This window comes from Micropterus dolomieu, linkage group LG12 (genome assembly GCF_021292245.1).
Source record: "Micropterus dolomieu isolate WLL.071019.BEF.003 ecotype Adirondacks linkage group LG12, ASM2129224v1, whole genome shotgun sequence".
NCBI lineage: Eukaryota > Metazoa > Chordata > Actinopteri > Centrarchiformes > Centrarchidae > Micropterus > Micropterus dolomieu.
Genome location: NC_060161.1, coordinates 26,175,932 through 26,188,054, shown reverse-complemented (window position 1 = coordinate 26,188,054; position 12,123 = coordinate 26,175,932). Strand labels below are relative to the sequence as shown.

The 12,123-nt window shown below is 38.7% G+C and overlaps 1 protein-coding gene and 1 long non-coding RNA gene across 3 annotated transcripts in view; one reads left to right on the top strand and one right to left on the bottom strand.

Annotated features, from left to right (window-relative positions):
• stk26 (serine/threonine protein kinase 26) overlaps window positions 1–12,123 on the top strand; it is a 33,548-nt gene that overhangs the window by 3,124 nt on the left and 18,301 nt on the right. The gene's annotated exons all lie outside the window — the stretch shown is intronic.
• LOC123980571 lies at window positions 7,978–9,019 on the bottom strand. The gene is made up of 3 exons (XR_006827524.1): window positions 8,842–9,019; window positions 8,316–8,370; window positions 7,978–8,110 (listed from the first exon to the last, which is right to left on the bottom strand). It is a non-coding gene; the product is annotated as an uncharacterized LOC123980571 (long non-coding RNA).

Below are 12,123 nucleotides of genomic sequence, written 5' to 3'. Positions count from 1 at the left end.
TGGTCACAGATGCGCATGAACTTTGAACCTGTGAACCACCAGGACACATTCATTTTTTTCCTTTTTCTAATCAGTAGATGACACTGTGCTGTTGTGAAATCCCATCACAGTGTTTTAGAAAGCCTGACCAAAGTCAGACAGCTGTTGCTTCTGTGGGCTCTTGGTTCATCACACATACTGTAAACTGTTTTTTCACATGCTTTTTGAAAGAAACATTGCATAATTCAGAACAATAAGCTTGATGCAATTTTGAAACCATGCCAATATCACACAAGTTGCCCAGCTGACACGGTTATTTACAGTGCTTTTACAGTCTGTTACAAATCATATGTTTTGTTGTTCAGCTGTAACATTTGCTGCCTCGGGCACATTTCTTTGTATCAACTCATTCAGAGGTTCCCACAGCAAGTTCTAGTTCAGGGCCAACACGCCTGGCTTGAAATACAGACCACCTCCGCCAGCGTCAGAAGAACGTATACAATTTTATGAACCCTTAGAGAGCAGAGGTGCTACATTACACAGCCATGGCCAATTATTTATTAAGTGTTGCAGTTTTTTAGACGGTCTAAGTAAACTGATCGAGATTCATAATGACAGCAATTTTGATGCTTCATCAGTGTGTTTTGTAATGTTGGGATATAAAGAAAGAACCTCTGCAAAGTAGTTTCCCATGGGAAACCCTGTCTTTAACTATATTTGAGAGATACTTGCTTCATTGAGTGTGCGGAATTTGTGCACTTTCAAATATCTACGTTGGCCCCAAAAATCAAGTACAGTTCAGATTATATTGTTTTCTACTGCTGATTTTTGTCTTTTGGTTTAGGACTGTTGATTGAACAAAACAAGCTAATTGGAGACAATACCTTGGGCTCTGGGAAGTTGCTTTGGACATTATAACCTTTATTTTAACAACTATTAAATGGATCACTATGAAATTTTGTACAAACATTCATTGTCAAGGTCGAGGTCAAATCCTACAAACGCGAGCCCCTGACTTTTCCACTAGCACCACCATGAAGTTCACATTTGTGGTTTCTGAGTGAAATGTCTGAACAACTACTGAACCCTGGGATGAACAACTTCACGGTTCATGTAGTACTGCCACTTTGGATTTGACCAAATACCTGCAAAACTAATGACATTCCCACCAGTCTCAGCTCTATTTGTTTAGTGCTAATTGCTAACATGAATGCTAGGTTTGTCATTGTGAGCATGTTAGCAAGCTGAAATTTGCATTTAAAATGAAGCATTGTTGTGTCTAGTATGACCTCACAGACTCTTGGTTTTGCTCACTGTTTTATAGACGATAAGTGTGTCAATCAATCATGAAAATAATTGCCACTCACAGCCATAGTCATCTGTGTCATCTTATGTAGACATGAAGTCTGTCTCTCTCTCTGAATCCTTTACTTCATATAGAGAGACACTGCAGAGGCCCTAAGAATGCAATGCAAAAACAAAATGCTTGATAAAAGGTAAGGTGACTGAGCCTCGTTGATGTATGTTGTGACACTAAGAAATCAGCTGCTTCTCAAAAGCTTGTTTGGAGTTGCGTGATGACGCAGTGTCAATAAAAGCTGACGTGATGCAGTATGATTAGACTTTTATTGTTTAATTGATTGACAGTGTGCTGCTCATTAATGGGAAATAAATAAATGGGAATGGCTCCACGTATGCAGGAACACAATTTATTGGTGCTTGTTATCTCATTGTTGCATTTTGTTTTGCTTTCTTTGTTGTCACTGAAAAGATTTAGTTTTAGTGTTGGTATGAATGTTTCCTCTCTAACAGAGAGAATATTAGACAGACACCACTGGAGACCAGTCATATGTGTCTCTGATTTTGAAGTTAAAGGAGTAGGGATGTCCCGATCAAGTTTTTTTGGCCCTAGTCCCGATATGAGTCCTTTGATTTTGTCTGCTGGTACCAAGGAAGGACCTCCTATACTGAAGGTTTCAAACTGTAGACTTAACACTAGAGAGAAGACGTCTCACTCTGTTGGAGTGTCGAACCTACAGAAATACTGTTCACTCCGCTGCCAAGCAAAAGTACTTTTTAAACGACTCATCGTTGAAATAATCTATAGAAGCTTCGAGTACTAAAATCATCGTTGGCTGCAGCCCTAATGTGGTTGAGGAATACAATTTAAACAATTTAATATAAAGTATTATATAATTATTATTATAATTAATTATTTATTTAATTTATCAATGAATTTGATGTATCATGCAAATATGCATATTGAAATATTTAAATGTATGGTTATTACTTCACTTCTGGCTGTGTGGGTCTGACAGAGGCTACTCTCACATGGGCAGCGCTCCTCCTTCTTTACAAAGCTTTACCGGTCATAAGTTGTTAATTTTTTGAATGGAATATCTGCTTTAGCCCAAATAGCCACAAAGTCTTACACAAGCTGACCTCTTACTCCTGCCGATGTGACTGCACTTTTGCTAGTTTATTGAAGTGTAATGCTTTAGCTAGCTCGCTGACTCTCTTCAATATGATGGTGTGTGTGTGTGTGTGTGTGTGTGTGTGTGAGTGTGAGAAGGAGGCTCTGAGCCCCGCCCTCAGTGAACACAACACAGAGAGCACAATGACATCAAAATGTAGCAGTTTTTTCTGTACATTTGGTGTACTGTTACTGGATCAATTCTATTAGCGTCTAAATCTTCCTACGCTCTTGTGTTTTAACCTTTCTGTTGTAAACCAGTCTGATTCTCCACCTCTGGTGCACGGGTACAGGACATGCAGGTTGTTTCCGATGTGGCACACATTGCGGGAAACCAACTGCAGGCGTGCCGACAGAAATATGGGATCATCAAACACCAGGGAGTGTCTTCTTCGGCTCTTTGTAATTTTTACGACTGCACCTTTACAGAGCTTTCATAGTCAGGCATCCTGTCATGACATAATCACAGGCTTCACCAGACTGAAACTATGTGTATTTCTATGAGTGTTTCTGGGTGAGAAAGTATCAGCAGCCAACTGCTTGTAAGTTTTGGCTGTGGGGGTTGAGTCAGTTTTTCTGTGGTCTGAATCATAGCAGAATGTTTTTACTCTCCTGTGCTCTTCTATTTGGTTTGTTTACGTTCACATTTTCCTCAACTACAGCTTTTAAGCAGAGGTGACATGGCTTCACAAATCGCTCCTGTATTAGAGTTTAAGTAACATGTCACACTACACGTCCATCGAGTCAGATTGGTTTGACATCACGCAGAGTTATGAGTCATTAAAGTCCCCACTTTCACTCATAAGAACAGTCGTCATAAATGTCACAATTTCCAAAGAAAATTGTAAGCTAAATAACATGAATGATAGAAAGTTAGAAAAATCAGCAACTATTTTGATTATTAATAAGCATGGATTTACATAAGAAATGGCCCTGAGCCAGTAAAAATGTACGTCAGGCAAGTTGATTGGCCAGTTCGGGCCAGTGACAGTTGCTCTTTATACATCGGACATCAGCTGCCTCGCTGCCGGCGTACTATGCCGTCTACAAAGGCAACATTGTAACGTGTCCTAAAGAACGGAGTTCACCGATAAACAGATGGCTTTACTTGTTGCTAAAGAAACCGCTAACTGCTGCTAACTAGCTACTGTTATGTAATTAGCCCAGTCAGCTGTGCAACTAGTGGTCATGGCTGACTGAGACTGACTGAGAGCTTGGGGCACCTGGGGAGTCTTAGTGTTTAGTTTACACCTCTGCTCAAGCACTAGAGGAGTTCATGCGAGGGGAGGGTGGACCCAGCAGGGAATGAGTGGGGGAGCAGTGCTGGAATGGGCGCCAGATCCGGAGCTGTGCGGGCTGGCATCCAAACTGCGCTCAGCAGCCTCCAAGTGAATGAGACCTGATCAGGACTGAACTCCTCCTCAAAGACAAGGTAATTTAGTTTCATGATGGACAGATACATTTACTTTTTGCTAAACCGCTAACTGTATCTGTCCAATAGTGGTCCTATTAGCTGACTCCACAACAGCCAACAGCCAAACCTGGCAAGAAAACCACCACAGCACTGTAATACTTGTAATGTAGTCAAACCGACCTCGGAGGCTGTGTTTGGTCCTGGTCTGGCCGCAGTGTTAACTTTCTGGGAGCTGGAACCAGTCCGCACAGAGTCTGCAGTCTGAAGCAATTCTTTGTTGTTTGAATGAATTATTACAATGTGGAGATACGATTTATAAAGTATTAGTATTATGAAAACATGGTTGCTTTTTTCGGGCTATTAAAAATATGCAAGGGACCAATAAAACCCTGTTCTATGAGCCTGGAGGGCCAGTGGGGGGAAATGTTTAAGTAATTGTTCAATTCATTTTTCAAGCAAAACTATCAAACACTCCCTAGTTCCAGGTTATTTTTGTGATCATTTGCTGTTAATTTGTTTGTCTTATGTCATAATAGATCAATCATTTGATCTACATTAACTTGGACATTCTTTACTATTTTTATCAACCAAACAATTAATCAATTAAATAACACAATTTGCAGATTGATTGATTATGAAAATACTTGTTAGTTGCAGCCTAGTTATAAATAACAAAATGCTGTTGAGTTTTGTCGTACACATAGACTAGTACTTTGTAGTACAGGTAAATAAATGTTATTACCTCTTGGACAGAGCGAGCTAATCGTTTCCAGTCTTTATCCTAAGCTAAGCTAACTGGCTGCTGGTTGTAGCTTCATATTTATCATACAGACATGACAGTGGTATCACATCTAACACTCAGCAAGAAAGCATATAAGCATATATTCCAAATTTCAGCTTCATTTTCAGCCTATTCTGTCAAATAAATAGAATAAATGTTCTTTGGTATTTGGTACAAATGATAACTGTCGTTATTTGAACCTGTAATTTGAAAGTGGGTTACAAACATCCCCCAGATTTGTTGTACATCTTATATTTATTTTAAATACATCCAGTTTGAATAGACCTTAAGTAGTTTTGGAAACATTTTGATGTTGGATGACTTGACAGATCATGTCATGGTTTTTAGTTGAGTTTTAACGAAACAGGAAATGTTAAAGAGTGGTAAAATTTTCACATGATGCGGATCTGCAAAATGTCATTTTGGAGAATGCTGTGTTTGTACTTCCTCCTCCAGCAGCTGTGACCTTTGAACCCTAATACACACACACACACACACACACACACACACACACACACACACACACACACACACACACACACACACACACACACACACACACACACACAAGACAAGGCAAGGCACATACATAGAGCTTTTTTTGTTTGGATATTTGGACACCACTTGTTAGTAAAAACATGGATCCCTCATCCTCTCTCACTTACTCACTCGCACACAGAGTTTCCATAGCTGTGTCCAAGTTTTTCTGGGCAGCTGAATGTTTGCATGTTGGACCGACCAGGCAGACTTAGCTGACCTCAACTCAGCCTCTCTCTTTCTATCTGTGTTGCTTTGACCTGAACTTACTTCCCATCGCCAGTGTTTCCCGTATCAGCATTTAACCTACAGCTGTAAAATCTGTTTCCCTGTTTTCCACCGTTCCTCTGTAGTATGTAAATCTTCTGTTTGCATTTAAACGCATCCCAGTGTGATATAAAATGTGCTGTAATGTATCTTTGGTACATTGAAGAGACTATGTAGAGACAGATATATTTGTGTGAATTTGATAGAATATTAATTGCTTGAAATTGTTGGGAACAGTTACAGAATGGAAAAACTGACCCAAACTGTAAAAGGTAAAGATCGAAAATTTGGACCATTTACATGAATTGAGATACTGAAACAATAATTGTGAAGTGGATTGGAAGTGAGAATATATACGTGACTAGAGATATTTTTTTCAATATTATATTTTTATAGTATTGGCGCTGGTTACAGTTTTCAAATCTGAAAACTCAAAGTAATAGTACAAACAAGACTAAGAGTTTACAGCTGTGCTAGCAGCTCTGTTAGGCACAGTGGATGCTAATATTTAACAAGTAAAAAGGCCAAATTTGGCTTTTAAACTAGGCTATTGGTCTGACAAAACAAGCAATCTGAAGCTGTCGGTTTGATCTTTGAGAAACTGAATTAAAATTTTCTAGACTAAATAATTAATCAAAAACAGATTAATAGTTAGCTGCTGCAGCACTACTTGTATGGCATGTTAAAACACATGCTGTATATTTACTATATATACTTAATTATTTTCACACAGAGGTCACGTGCACAGGGTGTTTGCTTTGCTTCCAGGAAGGTTTTTGTTTTATTACCACACTTAATGTCTTTATACAGTCACCCTGCTGACTTATCAGCTATCTTAACAGTTTGATCAGGTTAATGGATGTAGCCTACACCACAACAAGCTTTCTCTGCGAGCCCAATCTCACCCGATTGGTTATATATAATATAATAATTTTCCAGTGCACTTCCTTGAATTGGAGCTGGGGGAGTTTACGGATAAGGATTTATCCGAATGAGCAACATAATCTAAACACTCTCTTCACATTGTGACTTTGGTTAAACATGAACGTGAAACACCTTCTCACAAATCTGGAAAGTGGGTTTGTTTGCATTTGAGTAATTCTCCTTGAATGCCTGTAACTGATAAACTCAAATTAAAATCCCCAGACTGTGTGTCGAACAGTCGTTTAAAGGTTATTTGACCTGCAGTGAAACATTAACTGGAACTGTTTTTGACTGTGAAAGATGGTGTTTTTTCAGTTTCTGTGGCTGTCATTCCTCCTTAAATGTATAATTATCTACAGTGACAGGACTGCCCATATCATCTGTAATGATTGAGCCAGCATTGAATATTTAACTTCCTTCTCTCCTTCAAATGTTGTTCTTTCAGCACGCTGACACAGAAAGATCAAAGTGTAACCTCTCAGGTTTATAAAATCCCTCTTGCAAGTGCAATCTGTCATGTTTTCTTATTTTATGTCTTTATACTCTAAACCCAAATCTTCACCTATAACAAAACATATGGTTCTCATATTATTACATCATATTTGTTACCTTAACAGCTGGTTTCTGCACTTCCTTATTGGCACAAGGTTACATTTTTCCCTGATGGAAAAACAAACATCAAGAAGAAATTAAAGGATATTTTTGATACATATTGTAGTAATTGTGCTTCTACCAAGTTGAACCAAGGATCTATTTTGCATCATAATGCTATTTGTACTTTTGTGATACATTATGAAAACACAAATGCAAATTTTAACCACTGCCCGAGTATGAAAAACTGTCCCAAGCTTCTCTCCAACTACAGCAACAACACCGTAGCCAACGACATGCAGTCGTCCACAAACGCCACAAAACCAGCTCCCAGCACAACACAGACTCCAACACAAACTCCACGATAAAAAAAACACAATAAAGCTTTATGTGCTGAAGCCTGTCAGGCCAAATGAGAATCAGATCGGTGAAAACATCAGAAAGGCTGGAGAAACACGATAGCCCGCCGGCCAAGGCCGAGCAGTTGCTACTGTTATCTGGTTCATTGCAATATATTATGTAAGGTTATGTCTTTCCACGTTACTATTCCAGCTTACACCATTCATATTACTATCCTGTGTACCACCGGTACAAGTGTGTTAAAAGTGTTTATTTTAGCCTCTAAGAAAGGATCTAACGCTACAAAGCAAATGTGGAGCGATTTGTTTACTAGCCTTGGTGCAAGGCAGGACCAGCCAGCTATTAGTGAAGATCTACCGCTGTTTGCTTTGTAACGTTCAATTTAGATTTATTGACGTTTGACCAACACTCAGGTACACAGCTTCTCCACAGTCTCAGTTGATGTAACTGTGTCCCACATTACACCTGGTTGCCATATTAAAACCGAACCGCAAGTGGCCGCTGATAACTACATATTACCCCATTTTAATACTTTTTAAAACTTTGAATTATGACTCTATCTAAAGATTAAACAGGTGGGAATAATTGTGGTGGGAATGAGAGTATTCAAATAAACAGCTCAGGCAAACACTTGTCTTTCTGTGAGTTTTATTCAAGTCTTCTGCAGAAGGCCTCACAGCAAAACACATATACACGTATGCTCGAATGAGTGAGGAGAGCTCAGTTGTCACTCCCTGGGTGGAGCAAGCTTGTGGTGTCTGTCAGGTTCAGTGGTGCGATTTCACTGTAAATCAAATATTATTGGGTTTTGGACATTTGACAACATCACCTTGGCATTTTTCATCATTTTCTGACATTTTGTAGACCAAAAGAATTATCAAGAAAATAACCGCTAATGAAAAATAATCATTAGCTGCATCTAGCTGTGCATGAAGGAACTACAAAATTCCTTTCGTTATGCAGCCTGCTGTATAAAGACTATTACTTACCTGATCTTCCCTTCATTCTTTGTCTTGTCTGACCAACAGTCCAAAACCCAAAAATCTAAAACAGAAAAAAGCAGAAAATCCTCACATTTAAGAGACTGGAACCAGGGAATATTTTCATTTCTGCTTGATAAATTGCCTAAATTATTAATCAAATTACCATATCAGCATTAATTATGATACAAACAGAAAACTAGTTGGCTAACAGTGGCTTATTTGCTTCTAATAAACATTATATGTGGACAAAAACCAATAAACCAAAAAGTCAAAACCCACACAGGTGTTTTAAATAACTGTTCTTGCATGTTACTAAACTCCATGTGCTTCCAGGAATGATTTAAGAAGTGCAGTATGTTGTGCTGTAATTAACAGATGTAAAAAAGCTATCAGAAAATTAAAGAGAGAGTAAGTGATTTTGCTGAAGGGTTGTTGATATTTGAGCTCAGCTTCCAAACAAATACACCACTTCCTTCAGTGCTCCCTCAGAAGCTCTGCCCCCCTAGGTTTCTCCTAACGCCTTCACCCTTACCTTGTCATATAACTTTCTTCTCTGTTTATACTCTTTAGAATTTTTCCTCTTTTGGCTCTTTCTCGGTCATCTCTCCTTCTTCACAGTTTCTGGAGTCCAGCATGTTCAAATGTGCTCTCTCTCCCGTTGCCCCCCTCCCCCATCACTCCAGTGCATGAGCACTAACTGTTGCTGACTGGCTGTAACAATGTTGTGTGTCAAGGTCCACACCACTTTCTTTATTTTCCATTTACACAGCCAGGGCTGCGTAGCAACCCAATCTATTAAATTGCGATGACGATCCATGATCTAAATTGCAATTTTTCCCCTCATTTTTGAAATGCACTGTGGACTATAGCCAGAATTGAGGTTGCCTATGAATTTCTCCATCTGTAGATGGGATATCATATTTGAAGGCGTATCATATGGTGGACAGTATTCAGAGGTTCATTCCTGCACTTTACATCTTTGATGAGCCAAAAAAATTACGGAAACTGCAGCAATGGTAAAACGGACAATTTCAGTTTGACGTGTTGTGCGTTCAGAGATGGTATTCACTTGGTTGTAACGAGTGGTTATTTGAGTTACTGTTGCCTTTCTCCCATCTCGAACCAGTCTGTCCACTCTCCTCTGACCCCCTACGTCAACAAGGCATTTTCATCTACACAACTGCCGCTCACTGGATATTTTCTCTTTCATCGGGCCATTCTCTGGAAACCCTAGAGACGGTTGTGCGTGAAAATCCCAGTAGATCAGCAGTTCCTGAAATACTCAGACCAGCCCGTCTGGCACCAACAACCACGCCACGTTCAAAGTCACTTAAATCCCCTTTCTTCCCCATTCTGATGCTCGGTTTGAACTTCTTCAGTAAGTTGTCTTGACCATGTCTACACGCCTAAATGCATTAAGTTGCGGCCATGTGATTGACGGATTAGCTATTTGTGTTGACAAGCAATTGAACATGTGTATCTAATAAAGTGGCCAGTGGGTGTATTTGTGCACAGTTGTGTTTAGGCTCTCTTGTAAACGATAGTTTTAATGATCTTACCCCATTTAGCTGAGAAGGTTTTTAGCTCCTACGTTTTAGTAAAATGTCCCTCCATTCTAGTGACTTCTTCTGGTTGGACAATTAGAATTGTTTTTTAATAAGGGACCTTTTTAATTGTGGTGTGTATTTTATTCTTGCAACCTGGGAGAGGAGGGAAGAAGTGTTCGGTTTTATTGTGTGTTATATGAAAGAGGTCATTGCCTTGCTGGGAAATGTGTAACTGCAACTGTATTGTTGGTCCACGTGGGCTGTTGACTATTCACAAAAAGCCAACACACTACTCTCAGCCCAAACTGGGAGACGTTTTACACGTTTTGTTTTGACATGCATTTTTTTGGATAAGTTATCAATACACTGTCACCAAGGATCATTTCTTTAACATGCACAGTAAAGTTTTTATTTCATAGTTGTAGAGATAAACAGGAAACATGAAATCAAAGGTCGAACGTGCGTTGTGGTTGGTATGCACCTTAACCAGACGCCCTTACACACATTTTAGATTGTAATAAAAGTGATAGGTAGGTAGTTCTTTGTGGCTATTTTCTAGAGTTTAAACTGGACTTTAATGTTACCCTAAAAATGTTCTGTTGAGTCCTTTTATGGCATTCAAATAATATGTAAATGTCACTCCTTGTATTAAAAATAATTTCGTACCTTTTGTGTAACTTTTTTTTCTTCAGTTACAGATCATGTATCCTAGATGGTTGTTTTTAATGTATTGTGTGTGGTGATACCAGCATTGTGATGAGAAGGCTGTTCTTGTATAACTGTATTGTGAGTTGAACGGTGATTCCCTTGTTATTGTCTTGTACTTTTTCTCTCTATTCTCGTCTCTGTATTCACTGTCTCTCATCTTTGCTTCCTCTAATCTCTTCGTCTCTCTGTACCAAGCTAAAAGTATCATTAGACAGTAACCACTGTATTTGCTGACAGGGTGTGGCAACGTTGTGGGCACTGTGTGTGTGTGTGTGTGTGTGTGTGTGTGTGTGTGTGCGCTGTGACTGTTCCTTTTTTAGTTCAGGGAGGAAACTCAACCAGAATCATAGGAATATAATACGCTTCTGTGGGTGTGTTTTTATTAAATGGTCTTTCAAGCAGTTCTTGGGAGAACAATATGCGAGTGTGTGTCATAGTCTGTCTGTCTATCTATCTATCTGTTTGTTTGTTTGTGCGCGGCTGTTAACAAGTGCTTTTTGAGGCCATGATTGCTACAGTTGAATCACTCAAACTTTCCACAGTTCAGGGAGTGGAGTTGCTCTGCTAAAGTTGTTGAGCAGACGTGTATGTCGTGTGGTAGGTTTATGTAGTAAGCAGCACATCCTCACATTTGAGAAGCTGGAACACGGTAGTTTTTTGGCATTAATAAAATAAATAAACAAGATATTTACTGTCAAAATAGCTGCTGATTATTTATTTGTGAATTAACCTTTTGAATTAACAATCTTTTCAGCTGTATAACAAACATGATTTCAAACGTGACATCTACATAATAAGAATGAAATTATGGAGTCGCTGAGGTTGACACACTTCCTGCCAGGTTTCTGTTTTTCAAACCAGCCAGCCAGAGAAGAGTTAACTTCAAAGCAAACTAAATTTATTTTTAGAAAAGACAAGTGCACATCACATCTATTAAGATATGACATAAGCAGTATAATTTACATTACATATATATTTAAAAAATAATTTTCATGACATTGAATTCAGACTAACTTTTAAAGGAAGAAACATTCTTCTGTAAAATGCTTGCTTAGTTCAGTATACTCTGGTTTTACTTATAGCTACTTGGTCTGGTACCTTATGGTGGCTAAAGTTAGCTAATGTTTGCATAGATCATATTGCTGTGTAACTCATAGCTGTGTTTGCTGACTTTATTTGTTCTTCTCTACGTGTGTGACTGTTACACTATATTTTCAGCATTATCCTGTCTAGCACAAGTTATAGTCTCAGTTTAAATTTAAAAAAATGTTTTTGATGACTAGCTATATCCATTAATGACAATAATGGTTTAACATTGTTAAAATTAGCTTAATGAAAGGGCAACCTGGTGGCTTTACTAGCAGCTTGAGTTAACGTGAGCTTTGGACTCAAATGTTCAGAAAATACCAAATTTTAGAGGTTCAGAGCTAGTAAGTTTATTAGCTTAAAGCACTGATGACAAAAAGTTGAACTTGGAGATTCTGCCAGCTGTTAACCAATTGCTAGCTGTTGGGGCGGTTTTTTACTCATCAACTGACTAGCTGGCTGCTAGTTACCTG